The following is a 15,309-nucleotide window of genomic DNA, read 5'->3' as shown; positions in this document are numbered from 1 at the left end:
CGTAACCGGAGCCCCAGCCCAGCTACAGCCAAACACAGGCGTAGGACGCGGCCGGCCGCCGCGCGACCCGCGTGGCAGGCTGCGCCGCCCGCTGCTCGGCGTACTTCTGTTCAGCAGATTGCTAAATGTGTCGGTAGCCCGGTCGAAGCTTCAAGTGATGGACGAAGAGTGTGACGAACAGGTCTGCGAGTAACACACACGGTCAATTTTTGTCGCGTTCAGTTTTGTTCTTGCGCTGAGCTTATTCATTTCCTGATTTGTTGTCAGCTTTTGGTAAACCCGCACCGAACTTGTACCCAGCGCTAAATCACGATCGCCTGGGGCCAGCGGATGATCGAAAAACATACAAACGACAATGGAGAGGGGATGGGGTTTTGCGAACCATACTTTGCTAGCAAGAAAGAACAAGCCAGCAGGGAATGAGGCAGTCAACACCATGCGGTGGTCGTGAGCAGCGGCTCTCGGCGCCCGGTGCAATCCAGCGCCAAGCCGAGCGTGGTCCGGTCCGCAGCACGCACCTCTACAAGGGACGGACACACCGTGGGGCGACTCACTTGACCTCAGGTCGGGGTGTCGGACGCCGCCGGGCGGCGTGCTCGTATACCCGAGGACCTAGACGACTAAGGTCTCACTGCTTCAGGCCGTGCAGTCCCGTTCCTTCTCCAGGTAGCCGAGAGAAAGAGCGTCTGACGGTGGTAGGCGGTGAACACCGCTCCTGTCCCAGAGCGCCCGCAGGACGAGCACCTGACGCCGCTGCCGGCAGCAGCACGAGGAGCAGCACGTTCAGCCGCGGCTTCACTTGGCACCTGACCCGCCCCCGTCCGATATCAGCCCGGGGCGACAGCTCGTATGTCACTATGGCGAGGTTGGCTTGGAAGTCAGCTGGTCCTTCTGTGATCTGGCCGGGAGACCCGGATGGCGCCGGGGAGGCGGTCCGGAAGTCCGCCCCGATTAACGGGGGGACTCGAGCCTTGGTCCGTCTGCTGGAGACGGCCGGCATGTCCGTACGCCACCCTCATCCACGGCCTGCACGCTGGCTCACGTCCACGACAGCCAAGCATGAAAAAGGGTTGCGATGGCGGGATGCTGATGAAAGCACTCGCCTACACCGGCGTTTTCCAAAATGATTTCAATAATCACCACGCGACTGTACTCGACCGCTATACGAATGTGAGCGGCGATACCTGGCAGTTCAGCTGCAGTTCTAAAAACGGTTTATCTGAGTCTGAGTCAGTCCACATATTCTAAACACATCTGTAACTGCGACCACTTCGGTCTCTGCGGCGACTTCGAAAGACGTAGCTTCAAGTTGCTGCAAAACTTCCATAACCGGTGTCAAGCCACTGATTAGTGGTCAGCTGATCAGTGATGATCAGATTAGTGATCAGCTGTGTCGGGTTTACGCAACCAATGCCCGTCTTTCTCCTGATTTTCCCAGTTCGCTTTTGCCGACGGATTTTCTATCGACGGACTTAATTGCGGGACAGACCTGCGGTCAATGGACGTGCCTGTCGATGGTTAGGACTGAACTGGCACGCAAAATGTGCGCGCTAAGTTTATAGATGTAGTCACTAGTGGATACCTGACGGATTTTGCATGGAAATGTGGCGCAACGCGTGGTTCGAGTTGCACTGGTTCCGAGGTTTGTCTGCTCCCACGCTTTGCTTGCCTGCTGAATTGATTATGACCACGGCGTGGGGTATCAACTCCCAAGTAGCACGGCTTCTGAACACGTGGTCAGCCTCTTCATTGGTGGGTGAGGTGATCGTCCTAGCTCTGGTCGTGCGCTTGATTCCCACCAGCACTACGCTGGCCGGGTCCTGTGAAATGAGCCAGCACGTCCCCAGCCTGATCGGAGAGGGAGCCGAGACCTGTCGTTGGAGGCTGAATCGGAAAGACCCGAGCTCGGCGGGGAGGCAGCCCTTGCGCAGAGGTCGGTACAGCGCCATCTGCACACCCTGGCCGACGTGCCGTTGTTCCAATCGCGACGCTCCACCTTCCTCAGCATTTCGTCCAGGGGCGACGCCACATATTTTGAGTTGGGGGCGCCGGGGTTAGGGGGTGGGATTTTCCACCGGGCCTTCGAGACAAAATGGGTCCTTCTCACAGGGGTTATCCTGAGCGGTGTAGTAAGCGAGGGCAGTAGCACCGAGGGCATGCACCCTCTTGTGAACTTGGTCATGCATGATATTCAAGTAGATAAATGTCGATCATTAGAAAACACCAGTGTGTGAACCCTCTAAATATCCAGCAAAGGGTCTCACTGTATTAAAAACATGGTCATCGGTTACAAAGAAAGACTCCTGTTGCAAAGAGGGAATTCCTTATCCAGAACAGGATTATTCCGATTCATGAAGGACCTTCAAATCTCGCAAAGTGGCCTCATTATCCCACAACAGGTCACCCTGATCTGGAACCTTGGCCATCTGATGCATGAAAGGGACCTTCTGAATATAGAGGGTGCCTCCCAACCCAGAGCAGGGCTTCCTAGCTCGCAACAGCAGCCTCTCAAGCCAGCAAATGGGCCCCCTGAGCATATCATTGGGTCTACGAAATTATCTGGAGTATTGGTCGCCTTTTTCATAAATGTGACCTCATGATAAAAACGGCCCTCTTGATGTAGAAATGAACCCGATTTGTTGCTGCCTGGCTCAGCTATGGAGCACCTTTGATCTGGGGCCTGGGATTTACGTGTACCTACAATGTCTTTAGTTTGGGAAAAAAAGGAGCCTCCCAAAAATTTTGAGACTGCAAAAGCATTCTACTACCTCTCCCGGCCTGCCGGTGGGTGGAGGGGCAACTGCCCGCCTCCTCCCGCCTTCTCATACTGCGCCACCCCTGATTTTGCCGCCATCTTGACCTACATAATCGTGACGTTACAGTTCCACGTAATAAGTTCCAAGTTCCGCGATGGCTTATTTGGAATAAGAAACATTCACTGGAAACGTGTTAAATGCTGCGATGCTTCGGCACCATGGCATAAACCGACCTGCATTCTGGCGGATGTTTCAACAAAATCTTGTGTTGCCTATTAACCAGTTCAAGCAGAAGTCAGCATGGCCATGTACGGTAGGCCGGCCAGACGCAATAGTTATGGCGCCAGTTTCGGAAAGGCTAAACTGTCTAAGTTACGCAATGCGGCCGTGTGAAATATCAGTGTTTTTGTGCGAGTGCTACCTAGTGCAATGGAGAGGCAAGGGCGGTGCACAATCATTGTGCACGTCATCACGCACTCAAAGACGGTTATCTAATATAGACAAGATAGCAACTGACTGTCCATCCTAGCAATGTAGATTATCAGAGCGTTGCTTTCCTTTACTCCCAGTGTGAAAAGGAAGTGACGATGTCTGGTACAGAGGCAAGTGTTTCAAATTTTGTATTGCCCGAAATTAATCAAAAAGGTAATTTTGAGAAACGTCAAGAAAAACACAACGTAAATTGAAAAACAATTAAAGACACAACTAGAAACGCACAAAATCAATCAATAGAGATGATTCCAAGAAACGTCTCGTCCTCTACATTGACCAATCAAAAGTACTGTCTGGCCCTTTGCTCCAAGCACTCCAACTCCGATGAGTGCTATTGAACTGAGCAACCGTGCATTTCATCGCACAGCGGCACCTACACCGGTAGTAGACGCAATCAACGGACATCAGAGCAACATTATTGCGGTCCAAACTATCGTTTGCTTTCAAAATAGAGGTTTGATCCAATGAAACACCCACGTGACCCACATGGCTGAGACGCCATGTCAGCGTGAAACGCACCGCGCGCAATGAAACTGATTAACATATTCCAAGTGACTGTGAAGCTGAAAGGCGACATCAAATGAGGCTAGAGCCGGGCACTGTCATCTCACATTAATTACACAGGAATGATCAGTCACCACGTAACCTTCACTGAACGGCTCCGTGAGGGCCAGGTTGGATCATGTGGAGCCAACTGGTGGCCTTGCAGACGCCCATTACTTCAACGTGCAGCCGGTTCCCCCTCACTCCTCGCCCCCGCCCCACCGCCGGTCGGCCAAACACGGAAGCTTCTCCGCCCCGACGTCTGGTGCCGGTAGGCGACGGCAGTTGTGGTCACGCTGCCTCTGAAATCACGGGCGAATATCATGAAACGCACACGGTCTCACGAGGCGATGAGAAGAAAGCCCTGTCTGTGTTGGTTTTGGTTTTCGGGCACTTGGCGCTGTGCCAACTTCCTCGGACAACTATGGCGCTTGCCCCTGCCCATTTGGGAGTGCCCAAAGCCTCAGGACAGCGATGCAGTTTCACGTTCAATTGGGGGCTTCATCCCTCTTCAACTCATGTTGCGAAACCACATTCCTGCCTCATGGATTTCCTGTTCTGCTCGGAGCACAGTGGGACCCAGTCACTGGCACCGGAACCACTTGGATTATCATCAGCTTGTGGAGTTATTGGCCATGAATGACTTGTTGTTAGCCGTTAGCCCTTAGCTACCATGAGTTGTCAGTGGAGCTCACCTTTTGATTTTTGCGGAACGTGGTCTTTGTAAGCTATAGATAAGCAAATACCCCAACTAGATATTTGCTGTCACTGGAAAGTACGCTGACACGTCGTGTCCTCAACGAAGCCTCATCCTCAAATGACGTGGCTGCCCATTTATCCGGGAGAAGCCGTGTACAGCGGCCATCTGTGGCTCATGTGCCCCCCCCCCCCCCCCAACCGGCGTCCACACACACCTGGTATAGCGGCGCATGCGCGGTCTGCGGGCTAAGTCTCGGCGGAGGACTGCCAGACGTCAGATGCATGTAGTCCCGCCCCACCGCCGTCCGCTCTCCTTCACCCTGTAGCCTTAAAATGGTCATTCGCGGTCGAAAGGCCTGACAGAAGAAAGGCTTTGTGAATCACAAGGGGATGGCGTTCATCGATGTTGGTGAGGACCGTGTGAATAACTACGGCGGGGATTCTGACAGTGCAGGCGATTGTGTGGTTCAAATAAATTTGGACAGTTGGGGAAATATCAGACGAAAACCTTCTCGAAGACCCGGCCTACCGTCAGCCGAGACAAGGCTCACGCCCGCCGGGACCTAGCCTCACCACCCGCCGGGACCGACTCTGCACCATCCGCCAGGACCTACCCTCACCCCCGCCGGGACCGACTCTGCACCATTCGCCGGGGCCTACCCTCACCCCCGCCGGGACCTACTCTGCACCACCCATCGGGACCTATCCTCACCACCCGCCGGTACCGACTCTGCACCATCCGCCGGGACCTACCCTCACCACCCGCCGGGACCGACTCTGCGCCATCCGCCGGGACCTACCCTCACCATCTACCGGGACCTACCCTCACCATCCGCCGGCACCAATTCTGCACCACCCACCGGGACCTACCGTCACCATCCGCCGACACCGACTCTGCACCACCTGCCGGGACTGCGCGGCGGGCCGTATCGCGCCGGCTTGTTGCCGACATTGGCCGGAGGAGGCGCTCGTGGCGCGCGTCCCAAGGCCGTGCAGCGGCTGCAGTGCCCTCCGCCGAACGGGCCCTGACTCGGCCCGGACGCTGCCCGTGTCTGTGTCAGTGCTGCCTTGTGTCGGTGTCGACTCGAGCGGACTACAAGGGACGCAAGTGAGCACGAGAGGGCTCATCGGGCGGCGTGAACCTCGTCGCTTCGTGTTCTTTGGGATTCGTTAGGCCTGCGTGTTGTTCAGAACAAAGGCGAGGGGTGGTGACTGGTGTGGCAGCTTCGCAGTAATGTCTATAGGTTTGATATAGAAGCAGTGCACAATTTTTTGGTGACCATTGGGTTCGATCAGGTTGACTGTGGCTGCTGCTCTTGGCTAATTAGGATTTCAATCATGGGCCGTATGTTGCAATGACTTATGTGCTCGCAAAGCTGGTTGGGGTCAAGAAGAAAGACGGAGTCAGAACAAGAAAGCACGGCATCAGTGTTCCCTCCGGCCTCAGTCGATAACCTTGCTTAAGCTGTTTTGAAACGTGCCCCAAGGATCTGTCTGGATCCCGAATGCTCCCTCTGTTGGCCTGTTGACCTGCCGTGGCGTGCCACGTTCTCTCTTGTGGCCTTGTAAGGGACTGGTTGTGAGGCGTGAGGTCCCGGCGCGCCACGTTCTCTCTTGTGGCCTTGTAGGGGACTGGTTGTGAGGCGTGAGGTCCCGGCGCGCCACGTTCTCTCTTGGGGCCTTGTAAGGGACTGGTTGTGAGGCGTGAGGTCCCGGCGCGCCACGTTCTCTCTTGGGGCCTTGTAGGGGACTGGTTGTGAGGCATGAGGTCCCGGCGCGCCACGTTCTCTCTTGGGGCCTTGTAAGGGACTGGCTGTGAGGCGTGAGGTCCCGGCGCGCCACGTTCTCTCTTGGGGCCTTGTAAGGGACTGGCTGTGAGGCGTGAGGTCCCGGCGCGCCACGTTCTCTCTTGGGGCCTTGTAAGGGACTGGCTGTGAGGCGTGAGGTCCCGGCGCGCCACGTTCTCTCTTGGGGCCTTGTAAGGGACTGGCTGTGAGGCGTGAGGTCCCGGCGCGCCACGTTCTCTCTTGGGGCCTTGTAAGGGACTGGCTGTGAGGCGTGAGGTCCCGGCGCGCCACGTTCTCTCTTGGGGCCTTGTAAGGGACTGGCTGTGAGGCGTGAGGTCCCGGCGCGCCACGTTCTCTCTTGGGGCCTTGTAAGGGACTGGTTGTGAGGCATGAGGTCCCGGCGCGCCACGTTCTCTCTTGGGGCCTTGTAAGGGACTGGTTGTCGAATGTTCCTGTCGCTGAGTCACACCTCCACAAGTGGATTCAGGTTGTGGTCTGTTGGCGGCGTGCCATCTAAGATATCGTCCAACGATAGGAGTGACGTCATACGTCTGAGCCGGTTTGCATGGGACATCATGACTGCGAACTAGCTCATAGCCCAAATGGACTCATTTGTAAAATGCTCGATGACAGGTCACTGCAATAGTATGATGTGAGTGGCCTCAGCGGGGGATTATTTCGGTTGTTTTTATTTGTTTAAGTAGCATGTGTCCGTAAAGGTTTTCAGTCGTGATCATGATTCCCAGAATCACCATTCGTCAAGCGAGGTGCATGAAAAATGATGCTGAAAACTGAGGTGCACTGGGCACAACACCGGTTTTGAAAGTGTTCTTACGACTTCTTACGACTCTTACGGGTGAGGGACAGAGAGCGTCTTGTGTATATCTTTTGGACATATATCTTAGAGTCAATGTTTAAAAGGTAGATGTTATACGCCCCCAAGACACAACATGCTTACCGAATGTTGTAATTGCGTACGCTGTCGTGGTGAGTATATCCAGCCCGGCAATCCTGTCGGTCCTAATAGACCGCGCGTTGGCTGACCGTGACAGAAACTAGCTGGATCACACGCATTCGCAGAGCACCAATTTATGGTGATTTCTGGCTTTAAAAGGCAACACGTGTCAGCATTCAAGCATTTCCGGCCTTTGGTCCCAAAACCTACAGGCTGCTCTGTTTACCACGGCAATTGAACACAAACGCCATAAAATAGTCGGGGGTGCGGGTAGTGAGTGTCGCCTGGGAAACCTGACGTACGAGGTTCCCGGACCGCGGTGCCGTCCTCGTCAAGGTGAGAGGCACACGATGCCGTATGTCCTGAGCAGCTGAGTGTGTCGCAAATCCCCAACGGCACGCGCTCTGTACTGAGATGATCTACAGGCTTTTTTAGCTGCCACGCTGATGCTGTATGCTGGTGTGATTAATATTGCTATAGCCAGCCAATTGACCAGAAACTGAGTCGTATGACGAAGAACGCACTTTCATAATTGCTCCCTCTATTTCGCTGCTGGATTTGACATACGCACACCGTCAGTGATGGCCATTGGTGTTGGGTTGCGACGTGGGAGTGCATAACAGAATTTAGCAGCCTGAGCATCGTTCTCCCGTTGTTTCAGGAACACTATGGCCACTGGGAGCACCTGCGGCCCGCCTCAGCAGGACAAAACTCTCCCCGGCATCTGCCGCGCCTTCCAAAGAACCAGCTGCGACGATGATCACTGTCCAGACCTACACGTCTGTTTCCATTTCGTGACCGGAAAATGTCGCTTCATGGATAAATGCACCAAGACGCACTTACTCACCACAGTGCGGAACACAAGCATACTGGGAAATCACGGCTGGCGCGTGGCGGATCAGAGCGAGATCTTGCATCTGCTTAAGGAGAAGTACGAGCCGACTAGCCGCAGCGCCGAAGAGTCCAGGCTCCCACGAGTTTGCGCTGCATACAACGGTACGGGCTGCGCACGCGCGGGATGCGAGCGTCTTCATATGTGTCTGAAATCTGTGCAAGGGAAGTGCCCTGATGGCAGCGGATGTCTGCTTGATCATAGCCTCATCGACGCGGATCACAACCTGAGAATTCTCAGGAGCAAGAAGCTGCTCAATATGGAAATGGAGGTCCTTTCTGACAGGCTTAGAGATATGCATCTCCGCTTGGACAGCACGCCGGCTGCGAAACAGTCTGGCGAAGTCCGTCTCGTGGAGGCCACCTCTCCTCCCCGCAGGTCGCACCAGGCCGGGCCGAGCGACACTCCGGCCGAGGGCGGCGTCGCCTCCGCGCCCCCGTCCGCCGGTGGGCCGCCCGCCTCCCTCGTCTGCGGCGTTTGTAGCCAGCTGCTGGTAGGCGCAGCGCGGCTAGACTGCCTCCACTGCTTCTGCGCCGGCTGCGCCCGCGGCCTGGTGCAGCGCGGCCACCGCTGTCCGATGTGTCGCGCCCCGGCCTGCAGCTGGAGGTTCGTCCCAGAGCTGGATGAGGAGGTGGAGGAATGGGTGGACGGCCTGGAGCCGGCGGCCCGCCGCCGCCGCCGCCGCCTGGTCGCAGAGAGACGCCGCCTGATGGCACCGCTGGCGCCGACGCCGCTGATGCCGACGCCGTTGCTGCCGACGCCGTTGCTGCCGACGGCGCCGCCACCGCTGCGGCCGGCGCCGCTGATGCCGACGCCGCCACCGCCACCCCTGCTGTCGGCCCCGCTGATGCCGACACCACCGTCGGGCTATGGGTACCGCCGCGGCAGGGGCTCTAGGGGACCACGGAGCTCGTCCGTGGGGCGCCCCCGATCGCAGCAAGCCGGTCCCAGCGCACATGGGGGTCCCACGTTCCGCGATCTGCTTCGCACGGGGCCATGATACGCAAGACCGTGAAACGCGCGACGTTTCAACTGAGCGGGCCCTCCACCAGGTGATGCTCCGAAGAGTGGAGTTTTAACGCTCCGAATAGGAAGCCGACGACGACGACTTCTTCAGAGTTCTTCAGGAAGCGACTTCTTCAGAGTGGCATGCTCAGGGACACGAGCAGAACATGGTGTCTGCATGAACATGATCATGGACATTGGCAGGGCATGACTTTTTTGTTTAGTTCGTCCTGGTGGCTCAGTTAGTTAGAGCGCCTGCATTCCGATCCACCCGCCAGTGGTGGGATGGGTTCGAGTCGCTGTAGGGAACTCGCCATTTGCTTGTGGCAGGTATGGCCTGCGGCCGGTGGCAGCGGTCGCGCTAAAGGTCAGTTGGCGTCAGAGGGCAGGACGGACCGTGCCGAGCATTGCGGTACGTAAAGCTTTCGCCACTAAATTCTGCCGTTGCCTGGTATTGCGCGATCGATGGTGGGGGCCAGGGCTCACACAACAAGCACTGCTTAGCGTGAGAGCTGATCCCAGAAATCATCCATGCAAATGGTTGGGATCAAATTTATAAAAAAAACGCTCTCAATGACGGTGTGAGGTGGGCTTTTTTTAGGTTCAACCAGCCACTTAAAGCCTGAACTCTGTGTCAACAGCGATTTAGGCACGCAAGAGGGGGATCAGGCCTGATAACGATTTAGGTCTTGTGCTGTGATAGCCCGGCGCGTGAGTGTTACATCCACGGAGATGGCACATGCCAGTCCAGCCCTGAATCCATTGTGATACACGCATATGCAAACGCTTACTTTCGTGTAAGCCTGAATAATAAGGACAAACAGCTGCTTATTACGTGTTGGAGCGCTGAAGAAAATTTGTTAAAAGGTTGCGGTCAGATTTGATTATGTAGGTCTTGTGCTGTGATAGCCCGGCACCTGTGTTATATCCACGGAGATGGCGAGCGCCAGCCGCTGCCTTGAATCCACCCTGATACACGCAAATGCAAACGCGAACGTGAACGTGAACGTCGATGATGCCTGAGTCCAAAATTGAAGGATGTTGCGCTCAAAACCGAGCCTATCCAGAAATTTTTCGGTCTTCCGTACAGAACAAGTTGAATTAATCGTTGGCAGCCGATGCATGCTTTCGGTGTAATGCGGCATTAAATTCATTGAGAGTTTTCGTGCAGAATTCCATGCACGCCACACGTTTTAACATAACTCGACGTCACGTGACATGGCAAGACAAGCGCTTTAGACAGGTGAACTCGAGATGCAATCACTATGGTAACCTCTGCGCGACATTACCTTCAGTGACATTGTGACAGGTATTTGGTGGAAGTTAGGTTCTTACTTACAAGTGCTCCGGTTCTGACCGGTTCTGTCTGGAGGGTTTCCCGCGTAGGTGTGCGCGCTGCCGACATCTCTAGGATGCTTGATGAACTACGGGAGTGAAATCAAAAAATTCGAATTAACAGCCACGCAGTGTGATTGTCGGTTGTTGCTTGGCAGACGTGTACTAAAATAGACTTCCGAACACGTATGTTGGCTCTGTTTTTTGTTTGATGACCATCAACGTATTCTACGATAAGGTTAAAAAATGCCGCCATTAAAACGTTGCAGAGACCGAATGAGAATGTTCGAGCCAACAAAATTATTTATCCGCTCGTACCAACTTCGAATCTATACGTTGTGGATCGTTTCACTGATAAGGGTGTTGTGGGAAGTTAGAATCTGTACGTTGTGGATCGTTTCACTGACGAGGGTGTTGTGAGAAGCTAGAATCTGTACGTTATGGGTCGTTTCACTGATGAGGGTGTTGTGAGAAGTTAGAATCTGTACGTTGTGGATCGTTTCACTGAAGAGGGTGTTGTGAGAAGCTAGAATCTGTACGTTGTGGATCGTTTCACTGACGAGAGTGTTGTGAGAAGCTAGAATCTGTACGTTATGGATCGCTTCACTGGTGAGGGTGTTGTGAGAAGTTAGAATCTGTACGTTATGGATCGTTTCACTGATGAGGGTGTTGTGAGGAGTTAGAATCTGTACGTTGTGGATCGTTTCACTGAAGAGGGCGTTGTGAGAAATTAGAATCTGTACGTTGTGGATCGTTTCACTGACGAGGGTGTTGTGTGAAGCTAGAATCTGTACGTTATGGATGGTTTCACTGATGAGGGTGTTGTGAGAAGTAAGAATCTGTACGTTATGGATCGTTTCACTGATGAGGGTGTTGTGAGAAGTTAGAGTCTGTACGTTATGGATGGTTTCACTGATGAGGGTGTTGTGAGAAGTTAGAGTCTGTACGTTATGGATGGTTTCACTGATGAGGGTGTTGTGAGAAGTTAGAATTTGTACGTTGTGGATCGTTTCACTGAAGAGGGTGTTGTGAGAAGTTAGAATCTGTACGTTATGGATGGTTTCACTGGTGAGGGTGTTGTGAGAAGTTAAAATCTGTACATTGTGGGTCGTTTCACTGATAAGGGTGCTGTGATAACGGATAACCAACACAGATAGTTTGGTCTGCTCTTGCTAGGGCCTTGCATGTCATGGTTAGTTCTGCCAACGGCATTGCGAAACGCAATAAACGGAAATGTAAACATAGCTGCGCGATGTGTATGCATGCATCGAATTTCCGCATGTGTTTTCTCTTCCGGCAGTGGCTTATTCTCAATGATTATTCTCATCCGTCGTTGTTACGTTTCGCCTTCTACTAATACGATATGGGGATGTTTTTCCATGAAATCCTGAACCGTGGGCTGCTGGAATGGTTGAAATATCCAGGGGGTTATGATTAATTTTTGTCATGCATAAACGTCGTTTGAAAATACATTTGTCCGTGCTTGCGGACAGTGGTGTTGACTGGGTGTTGACTGGGTGACTGGGTGTTGACAGCCTGTTGACTGGGTTCGATGAGCATGTGCTTGATGTGGGGTTTGGTGAGAGTGAACGCAAAATACGGAGTAGCTTAATAGAAGCCCCAAAAAACAAAAGTACCCCCTCGTACACCACAGATACCTAGTACCGCTACTTGAGATCCATGCAATTACTAACATATATACTTTTCATGAATTTAACTCGTTTAGAATATAATGTAAGTTTACGCCGCAGAGTCTAATGAGGTTGTGTTAGTTCAAAAGCCAGCTGATAGATTAAAAGGATTGCCACTCATTTGAAGATATTGAGGCAAGCGTCAGATAAGATGGCAAGACAAGCATCGGGTGGGATGGAAAGGCAAGCATCAGATAGGATGGAAAGACAAGCATGAAATGGGATGATACGGCAAGCATTGGATAGGATGGAAAATACTCACTTTTAACTATTGGTATGCTTTTGAAAGCAAAAGACCGATCTAAATAGCAAAATTCCCTGTTAAGTCAATATGCTCCTCAATACGTAATCACTTGGGTTGTATCAGAGATGCCAGTATAGCGGACGGTGGTTGACTTTCAAACAGGCGGCGGGAAAAAGGCTGCCCATGTTTGTATGCGTCAAGCTCAGAAACCAGAGAGCATGAAGTTTTAAAAAGAAAGTGACTGCGAGCTGGAGAGGGTTATCTGAAGGCTGTGATCTCATTTCAAAACCCAATACAGACGTGGAAAAGCCTTTTTTAAATATGCCTTGTTTGCTTGACCAACGGATGAGACGTATTTTCCTTCATAAATGTACGCCAAGAATTCTATCGGCAAGGATTTTCCCCGAGCTAAGGTCGTGTCCATCAGTCCTTCATGTTTCTCCGACGTGACATATTGGTACAAGCGTATATGCACAACCATGACGTATGGCCAATGACCAGGGGAGAAACTGAAATTCGATGGACATTGGAAGAAGCACTCAGTTTACGGGTTGGAAAGATGGTAGTGATGGAGCAGTTGTTACGCATCCATGCACCATGTTGTAGGCAGTATGACAGGTCCTAAAGTCAAGTTAAAAGGTAAAGAGGAAACGGAAGATAAAGATAGCAACTTTCCGGTCAGCACTCATACCAAACGCTTCGTCAGCACGCATGACGTCACGAATTTCAGTTGACAGTCATGCTGACGACAGATCGAACAGGGCCACTCATTGCACTGTGTTTGTGCGGTGTCGCTGTTTATTTTTACCATGCGCGCTAAAAAAGTTTGGTTAGTATCGTGCATGTCTTGTTTTTATCATATCTCGACCAGTGCCGTTAAGCAAACTCACTTCGCTCTGATCTTATTTCTCGCATCTCACATTGCATTAACTTCTGGGGCTGGCACTGCGTGTGACATGATCATTCTCTCCGAGTGGTGATGATCCCTGATCACTGGTGATCGATACTGCTCTGCATCTTCTTCCAGCCGCAGCTAGTATAATCTTACCTGCATATTGGTACTGTTTTGTGTTTTTATGCAATCATATGCAATGAACCTGCCGACATTTTCAAATTACAAATAGATTCAGTTTGGCGTTTGGTGCCGCGAGCAACGCACCAAGCCCAGGAGACAGCCCTTACGATGTAGCTTTTGCACCTACCAGATCTCATAACGGAAACAGGGCTCTTCCGAGCATCTGTCTGTAACCATTAGCCGATGCGATCTCGCCTGACGAATTGCAAGGGCTATACCAGGCATGGTTGTGGTGTGAATAGGCTGGTCACAAAAGGGTTATCCTAGGGGTACGGGTATGGATATGGGTACGTGGTGGATATGGGGTATGTGGTATGTGAATATGTGGATATATATACCCAGGGGTACGGTGTGGATATGCTCGTCACAAAAGGGCTAACCTAGGCATGGTTATGGCGTGGAAAGGCTCGTCACAAAAGGATTATCCTAGGCATGGTTATGGCGTGGAAAGGCTTGTCACAAAAGGGTTATCCTAGGCATAGTTATGGTGTGGATAAGCTCGTCACAAAAGGATTATCCCATGCATGGTTATGGCGTGGAAAGGCTTGTCACAAAAGGGTTAACCTAGGCATAGTTATGGTGTGGATAAGCTCGTCACAAAAGGGTTATCCTAGGCATAGTTATGGTGTGGATATGCTCGTCACAAAAGAGCTAACCTAGGCATGGTTATGGCGTGGAAGGGCTCGTCACAAAAGGATTATCCTAGGCATGGTTATGGCGTGGAAAGGCTTGTCACAAAAGGGTTATCCTAGGCATAAATGTGGTGTGGATACGCTCGTCACGAAAGGGTTATCCTAGGCATGGTTATGGTGTGGATATGCTCGTCACAAAAGGGTTATCCTAGGCATAGTTATGGTGTGGATAAGCTCGTCACAAAAGGATTATCCTAGGCATAGTTATGGTGTGGATAAGCTCGTCACAAAAGGGTTATCCTAGGCATGGTTATGGTGTGGATATGCTCGTCACAAAAGGGTTATCCTAGGCATGGTTATGGCGTGGAAAGGCTCGTCACAAAAGGATTGTCCTTGGGGTATGGGTGTGGTGCGGATAGGCTAGTCATAAAATGACTATCCTAGGCATGGCAATGGTGTGGATAGGCTCGTCACGAAAGGACTATCCTATGGTGTGGATGTGGCTTATGACTATCTATCTAGCTTATGCCTATGACTATGACTATCCTATGGCTTATGGTGTGGACAGGCTCGTCACGAAAGCGCTATCCTATGCATGGTTATGACGTAGATATTCTCATCGCAAAAGGGCTGTACTAGGTATGGCTATGGTGTGGATAGGCTCGTCACAAAAGGACAATACTAAGCATGGCTATGGTGCGGATAGGCCGCCGGCAGACATGATGTCACGGAGGCTGCTCCCACTGCTGCTGTTCTATTGGCTGCCTTCAAGCCGATATCGGTTGAATTCTACCGGCAATACCGGAATTCGGAATTCTACCGGTAATACCGGAATTCTACCGGTAATATCACACTTCCCGGAGAAAGATATCATAGATGTTATGTATGCTACATGTTGCAGTTGCCAGGGCTGTCCCAGATTCCTAACCACATGGCGTGATAGTGAGACAGTGACAGCTTTATCCCTTGTGCCAACACTTCACAAACCAATCAAATATAAATATTGAGTTCACAAAGGTTTTTTGCCGCCATCCCATCGCAACACTTCCACCAGCCGCCACCCCACACAACAGTGTCCACGCGTGCAACCAGCAACAGCAACAGTTTCATTGTTCAGTGGTTGTTACAGGACCTTGGTTCAGTGTGTCTCAAAATCTAGTGAGTACGCATGCTCGGCAGCGCGTGACTCGCCTTATGAACTGA

The sequence above is a fragment of the Pollicipes pollicipes genome, unplaced genomic scaffold (assembly GCF_011947565.3).
Source record: "Pollicipes pollicipes isolate AB1234 unplaced genomic scaffold, Ppol_2.1 Scaffold_7262;HRSCAF=8765_pilon_pilon_pilon, whole genome shotgun sequence".
In the NCBI taxonomy this organism is placed as follows: domain Eukaryota; kingdom Metazoa; phylum Arthropoda; class Thecostraca; order Pollicipedomorpha; family Pollicipedidae; genus Pollicipes; species Pollicipes pollicipes.
This window is presented reverse-complemented; position numbering follows the sequence as displayed.